The following is an 8,902-nucleotide window of genomic DNA, read 5'->3' as shown; positions in this document are numbered from 1 at the left end:
AACTTCAATCAGAAATAACAATTGCTGAAATAACAATAGACAGAAATACCTGTTTAAAAATTGCAGTTATGGCCTGGGAATGGCAGCTCATGCCCATAATCCTAGCACTTTGGCAGGTCAACGCAGGAGGATAACTTGGGGCCAGGAATTTGAGACCAGCCTGGGCAATATAATGATACCCTGTCTCTAGAAAATACAAAATAGGCTGGGTGCAGTGGCTCACACCTGTAATCCCAGCACTTTGGGAGGCCAAGGCAGGTGAATCACTTGAGGTCAGGAGTTCGAGACCAGCCTGGCCAACATGGCAAAACCCATCTCTACTAAAAATACAAAAATTAGCCAAGCATGGTGGTGCATGTACCTGTAATCCCAGCTACTTGGGAGGCTGAGGTAGGAGAATTGCTTGAACCCAGGAAGCGAAGGCTGCAGTGAGTTGAGATGACACCACTGCACTCCAGCCTGGGTGACAGAGCAAGGCTCCATCTCAAAAAATAAATAAATAATACATAAAATAAAAAATAAACAATTGCACCTACACAAAAAGTCATGAACACATCTCACAAATAAGATGTTTACCATAAGAAGGCAGACACAAAAAGAAACACATTATATGATGTCATTTATATGAAGTTGAAAAAGTGGGCAACTAAACTATGAAGCTTAAAAATATATGCTTAGGAGGTGATAACTATAAAGAAAAGCAAGGACAAGATCACTGCAGAAGTCAGGACACTGGATATTTGGGTGGGAATAGGTGGGGCAGGGAAAGAATGAGGTAGTAGCTGAAACAGGGAACTGGGGGCTTCTGGGATGCTGGCAATATTATGTTTCTTGATCTGGGTAGTGGCTACACAGGTGTTAACTGGGAAATATACTGTTATTTTGTGTGCTTTTCCGAATGTGTGCATATTTCACAATTTTAAAAGTTTTATACAACTATTGTTTAAGTCACTTGTAAGAAGATCTTACTAAAAAGAAGGTTATTTTGTTATTTTTATTCAACAGCATCCTTACAGCCAATGGCTTAGTCATTCCATGAAAACTAATGCCCAAGCATGTTTTTAGATGCTGCACTCTTGAACTGAAATTTGATCCCATTAGATATGGCATGAAGAAGTGACTTCTTAGGCTAGGGAGCTGTAATTTGCAAAACATCACAAGAAAAAGATTGACTTCTTTCATGACACCATAAGGAGCTTTGCTGACCTGCTTCTCAATGAAACTGGTGAAAATGACAAAGAAAAGTAGTCATTTAAAGTCTCTGGAAATGGTTCCAATTACAAAGAACAAATGAAGAAATATCTATTCAAAAAAACCTGTGAAAATTTGATGAAAGAAAGCAAAAGTCTATGGTAGCTGATACCCCGCCACCCCAGCTCAGTATGGTGGAGACTCCACTCGACTGCTACAGCTAAAAAAGTACAGGTCTCCTTCTCTCCACAGCTTCTGAAACCACCTTTGCAAAATTATGACTGAGACAGTGAAAGAGATCTAACCTAACTGGCTTTATCTTGCTTTTGACCTTGAAGCTGTCTTTGTTCCTTCCTGGGCGTAGGCTGAACTAATTTTGGGAGAAGGTTAGTTTATAGCTTGCAGTGTAAAACAAGGATGATAACAGTCCTTTCCCAAAACAGAACTCTTTCTTGCTTGTGGACTAGACTGCCTTTGTAGGACTAACAAATTACCCACAAGATCAGAAATTATGGTTTAGGAGTCATGCAGTTGGAGTCTGGAAGATCAGGCTGTAAAACCTAGATAATCAACTCTAGCACAGAGAGAGTGCTTTCTGGGTAATCACCAAACTTATGATACATATGATGAGTCCCAGTAAAAATAGTGGGCCTTAGTGAGCACATTCCTTTCCCTTTTTAGGGAGCACACTAAGATAAGAAAGCTGGAAGTTTGCCTGGGGGTTGGGGGATGCCTGCAGCTGCAAGGAGGTACCTAGGACCAGGCATAGAAACTCCCTCTCCTCTTTTTAACACATGCACAGTGGGAAGGAGACAAGCAGCATAGAGTAGCCCAAGCTAAGAACCCACCTGCATGATAAAAGAGTGGCATGGGGGTTGCCAGAGATTCTGCTCTATGCAGATGGCACACCTGATCCTAACCAGTCTTTCATGCCCTAAATAGATAAGATACCCACTCCTCATTTATAAATGAGTTCACCCACTAGTTCATTTATAAAACCCCTTACATTTTACTGCAGTATGGCAACCCATATGCGACCCCTATCTGTAGCAAAGAGCTATTCTTTTCCTTTTGCCTATTAAATTTCTGCTCTAACCTCACCCTGTGTGTGTCCGTGTTCTTGATCTCTATGACCATGAGACAAAGAACCTCGGGTGTTATCCCAGACAAGGAGGCTGTTTCAGAAAGAGGCAGGGAAAAAGGCAGCTGATAGGAGCTTTTCAGGGAGCAGAATAAACATCAAACACTGACCTCAGAAACTATTCTTTAAAAGGAAATACAATTTCATTGGCTTAGACTGTAAAGCAATTCATGCCCCAGGGCATTGTTGAAAACAGTAGAGCAATCAGCAGGCAATTAGTAAAGATTAACATCTAGGTGTGGTCAGAGAAACGGAAATGACCTTTACCAATACCGCTGTCACTGAGGATATCTGTAGGCATACCCAAAACTGTTGTCTTTCTGAGGAGCAACATCAGAGACTTCATTAACACTGTGGGGATTAGGGGAGGGTGTTTAAACTTTACTAATATAATCCAGAGAGCAAATAAAGAGATAAACAAATAACAATAGCAAGCTCCTGGGGGTGGAGAAACTGGTACCCAGAATTCATATAATACATAATCTGAAAGGTAAAATTTCCAACAAAAAATAAGAAGGTATACAAAGAAACAGTAATGTGTGATCATACGCCACATTAAAAAACAAAAACAGGCAACATAAATGGCCTATGAGAGCAACCAGATGTCAGATCTAAATTCAGAACCATTCAAAGTAACTATTACAAATATGTTCACAGAACTAAGGAAAACATGATTAAAGAAGAAAAGCATGATGACAATTTTACATCAAGTAAAGATTCAATAAAAAGAAATTATTTTGAAAACAACAAAATGAAAATTCTGGAGTTTGAAAATACGGTAACAAATAAAAATTCACTATCGGGACTCAATAATATATTTGAACTGACAGAAGAAAGAATTAGCAAACTTGAAGGTAGATTGATAAATATCATGCAAGCCAAAAAATAGAAAAAAGAAGGAAGATAAATGAACAGAATCTCAGAGAAACATGGGATAGCATTAAGTTTGCCAACATATACATAATAGGAGTACAAGAGTGGAAGAGAGGAAGAAGAAAAAAATGAAGATATAATGGCTGGAAACTTCCCAAATTTATACACAATAACCTATAAGCCCAGAAATCTTAACATAAGTAGGATAAATGAAAAGAGATCCACAAACAGAAAAATCATAGTAAAAGTGCTGAAAGTCAAAAACAAGAAGAAATTTTTTTTTTGAGACAGGGTCTCCTTCTGTCACCCAGGCTGCAGTCCAGTGGTGCAACCTTGGCTCACTGCAACCTCCACCTCCTGGGTTCAAGTGATCTTCCTGCCTTGGCCTCTCAAGTAATCCCTCCTGGGATTGCAGGCACATGCCACCATGCCCAGCTAATTTTTGTATTTTTAGTAGAAACCACATTTTGCCACGTTGCTCAGGCTGGTCTTGAACTCCTGGGGTCAAGTGATCTACCCACCTCAGCCTCTCATAGTGCTGGGATTACAGGTGTGAGCTACTGTACCCAGCCTAAAGGGAAAATCTTAAAAGTAGCAAGAGAAAAACTACTTGTCAGTTACAAGAGAATGTCAATAAGATAAACAGCGGACTTTCCAGCAGAAGCAATGGCAGCCAGAAGGCAGTGGGATAATATATACAATGTGTGCAAAGAAAAATAATGTCAACTAATAATCCTATATACTGCAAAGTTGTCTTTCAATAATGAAGGCTGAATAAAGATTATCCCATATAAACAAAACCTAAGATAATTTGTTGCTAGCAGTTCCACTTTACAAGAAGTACTAAAGGAAGTTCTTCAGGTTTTAAACCCAAGTGATTCCAGACAGGAATTTAAATTCACATCAAAAAACAAAGAGCACTGGTAGGACTTCCATCTGATACCAACAAAATTAGAGTAAGGTGGCAGAAGTGTGGGGAGAAAAGGGAGGCGACAGAATTTAGAACCCCTAAAATTCTTAATTTAGTCCTGGGTCCTCTCCTGTATTCTAAGATTGCATCAAATGCTGGTGTGTGGGAGTTGGTGTCTCACTGGCTCCAGAATATGCAGACCTCCTGTCTTCACTAGTTCCTTCTCCCCCTCCACAGAGGGCATTCTCATTGAAGATTGGAAAAATCATTTCTACTGCCCATTTCTTTAAGATTCTTCCCAAAAAAGTTTGGAGTTGTATAAAACAAAACTCAGAAAGATTTGGAGGGTGTCTCTATTTTTCTGCTCTGCAACATGCTCATAATGCAGCATAGAAAGATAAAGAGTGAGGGTAGAGGTGGAGGAAAATAAATAAATAAATAAAATAAAGATAAAGGGTGAATTTCACTGTGTGTAAATTATAACTTAATTTTAAATTGCAATCCTCCTTACAAATGGCTTGAAGTTGGGAGTTTGAGGCCAGCCTGACCAACATGGTAAAATCCTGTCTTTACAAAAAAAAAAAAATACAAAAATTAGCCAGGTATGGTGATGCGAGAGTGGTGACAGAGTGGGTTTACATATGGCAACGGCAAACAATCTGAAAAAAAAAAAAAACAAACAAGAAAGCAATCCCGTTTACAATAGCTACAAGGAATAAAAAATACTTATAAATCAATTTAACCAAAAAATTGAAAGAAAATTTTTGCTCAGGATTGCTTTGTTGATTTGGCATCTTTTGTGGTCTCACACAAATTTTAGCGTTGCTTTTCCCATTTCTGTGAAGAATATCACTGGTATTTTGATAGGGGTAGCATTGATTCTGTGAATTTTCTTCTATATAAAAAAATTATAAAATGCTGATGAAAGAAATTGAAGAAGACACAAAGAAAGCATATTCCATGCTCAGGAATTGGAGGAAGAATTATTATTGTTAAAATGACAATAATACCCAAAGTGATTTATAGATTCAATTCAATGCTGTCTATATCAAAATACCAGTAATTTTTTTTTTAACAGAAATAGAAAAAAAAATTGTGAAAATTTGTATGGAACCACAAAAAATGCTGAATAGCCAAAGCAATCCTGAGCAAAAAGAATGAAGCTGAAGGCATCACACTATCTGACTTTAAAATATACGACAACACTATATCAGCATGGTACTAGCATAAAAACACAGACCAATGGAAAAGAATAGAGAACCCAGATATAAATCCACACATTTACAGCCAACTCATTTTTGTCAAAGGCACCGAGAACATCCAATGGGAAAAGGAGAGTCTCTTCAATAAATGGTGCTAGGAAAACTGAATGTGCAGAACAGTGAAACTAGATCCCTGTCTCTCACCATATACTGTAATCAACTCTAGATAGATTAAAGACTTACATATAAGGCGTGAAATTATGAAGTCACTAGAGGGAAACATAGGAGCAACACTTAAGGACATTTGTGTAGGCAAAGATTTTATAGCTAAGACCTCAAAAGCACTGGCCACAAGAACAAAAACAGATAATTGGAACTATATTAAACTAAAAAGTTTCTGCACAGCAAAGAAAACAATCAACAAACTGAAGTGACAACCCAGAGAATGGGAGGAAATATATGTGAACTACTCCTCAGACAAAGAATTAGTAACCAGAATATATAAGGAGCTCAAACAATAGGAAAAAAGCAAATAATTACATATTAAAATGGGCAATAATCCTAGCACTTTGGGAGTCTGAAGCAGAGGGATCATTTGTGCCCAGGATTTCAAGGTTACGGTGAGCTGTGATCATGCCACCGCACTCCAGCATGGGCTACAGAATGAGACCACGTCTCTCAAAAAAAGGGGAGAAAGGTGAAAGATCTGAATAGACATTTCTCAAAAGAAGATATACAAATGGCCAAGAAGTATATTTTTAAAATGCGGAGCATCACTAGTCATAAGAGATATGCACATCAAAACTACAATGAGGCCAGCCACAGTGGCTCATGCCTGTAATCCCAGCACTTTGGGAGGCTGAGGCAGGCAGATCATTTGACGTCAGGAGTTCAAGATCAGCATGGCCAACATGGGAAAAAAACCCTCTCTACTAAAAATACAAAAATTACCCAGGCGTGTTGGCATGCACCTGTAATCCCAGCTATCTGGGAGGTGGAGGCAGGAGAATCGCTTGAACCCCGGAGACAGAGGTTGTAGTAAGCCGAGATCATGCCACTGTACTCCAGCCTCAGCAGCAAAGCAAGCCAAGAAAGAAAAGAAAGGAAAGGAAAGGGAAGGAAGGAAGGAAGGAAGAGAGAGAGAGAAAGAGAGTGAGAAGAAAGAAAGAACAGACAAAAAACGTACAATGAGATATTACCTCACCACAGTTAAAATGGCTTTTATCAAAAAGGAGCTTTTTCACAATGGGTTTGCTGCCAGAACACAGGTGTCATGAAAACTACTCCTACAAGCCAAAATGGAAAGGAGAAGATTCATCAACAGTGTTGTCATTGGACATGTAGGTTCGGGCAAGTCCACCACTACTGGCCATCTGACCTACAAATGCAGGGGCATCAACAAAAGAACCACTGAAAAATTTGAGAAGGAAGCTGCTGACATGGGAAAGGGCTCCTTCAAGTATGCCTGGGTCTTGGAAAACTGAAAGCTGAGCGTGAACATGGTATCACCATTGATATCTCCTTGTGGAAATTTGAGACCAGCAAGTACTATGTGACTATCATTGATGCCCCAGGACACAGAGACTTCATCAAAAACATGATTACAGGGACATCTCAAGTTGACTGCACTGTCCTGATTGTCGCTGCTGGTGTTGGTGAATTTGAAGTTGGTATCTCCAAGAATGGGCAGACCTGAGAGCATACCCTTCTGGCTTACACACTGGGTGTGAAATGACTAATTGTTGGTGTTAACAGAATGGATACCATTGAGCCACCCAACAGCCAGAAGAGATATGAGGAAATCACTAAGGAAGTCAGCACTTACATTAAGAAAATTGGCTACAATTCCAACACAGTAGCATTTGTTTCCATTTCTGGTTGCAATGATGACAACACGATGGAGCTAAGTGCTAACATGCCTTGGTTCAAAGGGTGGAAAGTCACCCATAAGGATGGCAACGCCAGTGGAACCCACTGCTTGGGGCTCTGGACTGCATCCTACCACCCACTTGTCCATCTGACAAGCCCTTGCGCCTGCCTCTCCAGGATGTCTACAGAATTGGTGGTATCGGTACTGTTCCTGTTGGCTGAGTAGAGACTGGTGTTTTAAAACCTGGTATGGTGGTCACCTTTGCTCCAGTCAACATTACAACAGAAGTAAAATCTGCTGAAATGCACCATGAAGCTTTGAGTGAAGCTCTTCCTGGGGACAATGTCGGCTTCAATGTCAAGAATGTGTCTGTCAAGGATGTTCATCGTGGCAACATTGCTGGTGACAGCAAGAACAACACACCAATGGAAGCAGTTGGCTTCACTGCTCAGGTGATTATCCTGAACCATCCAGGCCAAATCAGTGCTGGCTATGCCCCTGTACTGGATTGCTACACGGCTCACATTGCATGCAAGTTTGCTGAACAGAAGGAAAAGATTGATCGCCATTCTGGTAAAAAGCTGGAAGATGGCCCTAAATTCTTGAAATATGGTGATGCTGCTGTAGTTGATATGGTTCCTGGCAAGCTCATGTGTGTTGAGAGCTTCTTGACTATACACTTCGGGGTCACTTTGCTGTTCGTGATAGGAGAGAGTTGCCACGGGTGTCATCAAAGCAGTGGACAAGAAAGCTGCTGGAGCTGGCAAGGTCACCAAGTCTGCCCAGAAAGCTTAGAAGGCTAAATGAATATTATCCCTAATACCTGTCACCCCGGTCTTAATCCGTGGTAGAACATCTCAGAACCATTTGTTTCAATTGACCATTTAAGTTTAGTAGTAAAGACTGGTTAACGATAAGAATGCATTGTAAAACCTTCAGAAGGAAAGGAGAATGTTTTGTGGACTACTTTGGTTTTCCTTTATGCATGTGGCAGTTTTAAGTTACTAGCTTTTAAAAACAGTAGTGTTTTTTTTTTTTTTTTTTGTAAAGACAGGGTTTCACCATGTTGGCCGGGCTGGTCTTGAACTCCTGGCCTCAGATGATCCACCCGCCTCAGCCTCGCAAAGTGCTGAGATTACAGGCATGAGCCACCACGCCTGGGTGAAATCAGCAGTTCTTAATGGAAACAACTTGACAAAAATCTGTCACAGAATTGTGAGACCCATTAAAAAGTTTAATAAGAAAAAAAGAAAGGAAATAACAGATATTGGCATGGATGAGGAGAAAGAGGAACCCTCATACACTGTTGATGGGAAGGTAAATTAGTACAGCCATTATGAAAAATGGTGTGGAGTTTCCTCAAAAAGCTAAAAAATAGGTCAAGTGCAGTGGCTCACATCTGTAATCCCAGCACTTTGGGAGGCTGAGACTGGTGGATCACCTGAGGTCAGGAGTTTGAGACCAGCCTGGCCAATGTGGTGAAACTCCGTCTCTACAAAAAATACAAAAAAATTAGCAGGGCATGGTGGCGGGTGCCTATAATCCCAGCTGCTCAGGAGGCTGAAGCATGAGAATAACTTGAACCTGGGAGGTGGAGGTTGCAGTGAGCCAAGATGGTGCCATTGCACACTCCAGCCTGGGCGACAGAGCAAGACTCCATCTAAAAAAAAAAACAAAACAAACAAAAAAAAAAAACGCTAAAAAATAGAACTACC

The 8,902-nt window shown here is 40.2% G+C and overlaps 1 pseudogene; it reads left to right on the top strand.

The window, feature by feature from the left end:
- Nucleotides 1-6,741: 6,741 nt before the first annotated feature.
- Nucleotides 6,742-7,994, top strand: LOC135268165 (elongation factor 1-alpha 1-like; annotated as a pseudogene).
- Nucleotides 7,995-8,902: the final 908 nt, after the last annotated feature.

Source organism: Aotus nancymaae, unplaced genomic scaffold (assembly GCF_030222135.1).
Source record: "Aotus nancymaae isolate 86718 unplaced genomic scaffold, 86718_ANA_hifiasm-v0.15.2.pri h1tg000038l, whole genome shotgun sequence".
In the NCBI taxonomy this organism is placed as follows: domain Eukaryota; kingdom Metazoa; phylum Chordata; class Mammalia; order Primates; family Aotidae; genus Aotus; species Aotus nancymaae.
This window is presented reverse-complemented; position numbering and strand designations above follow the sequence as displayed.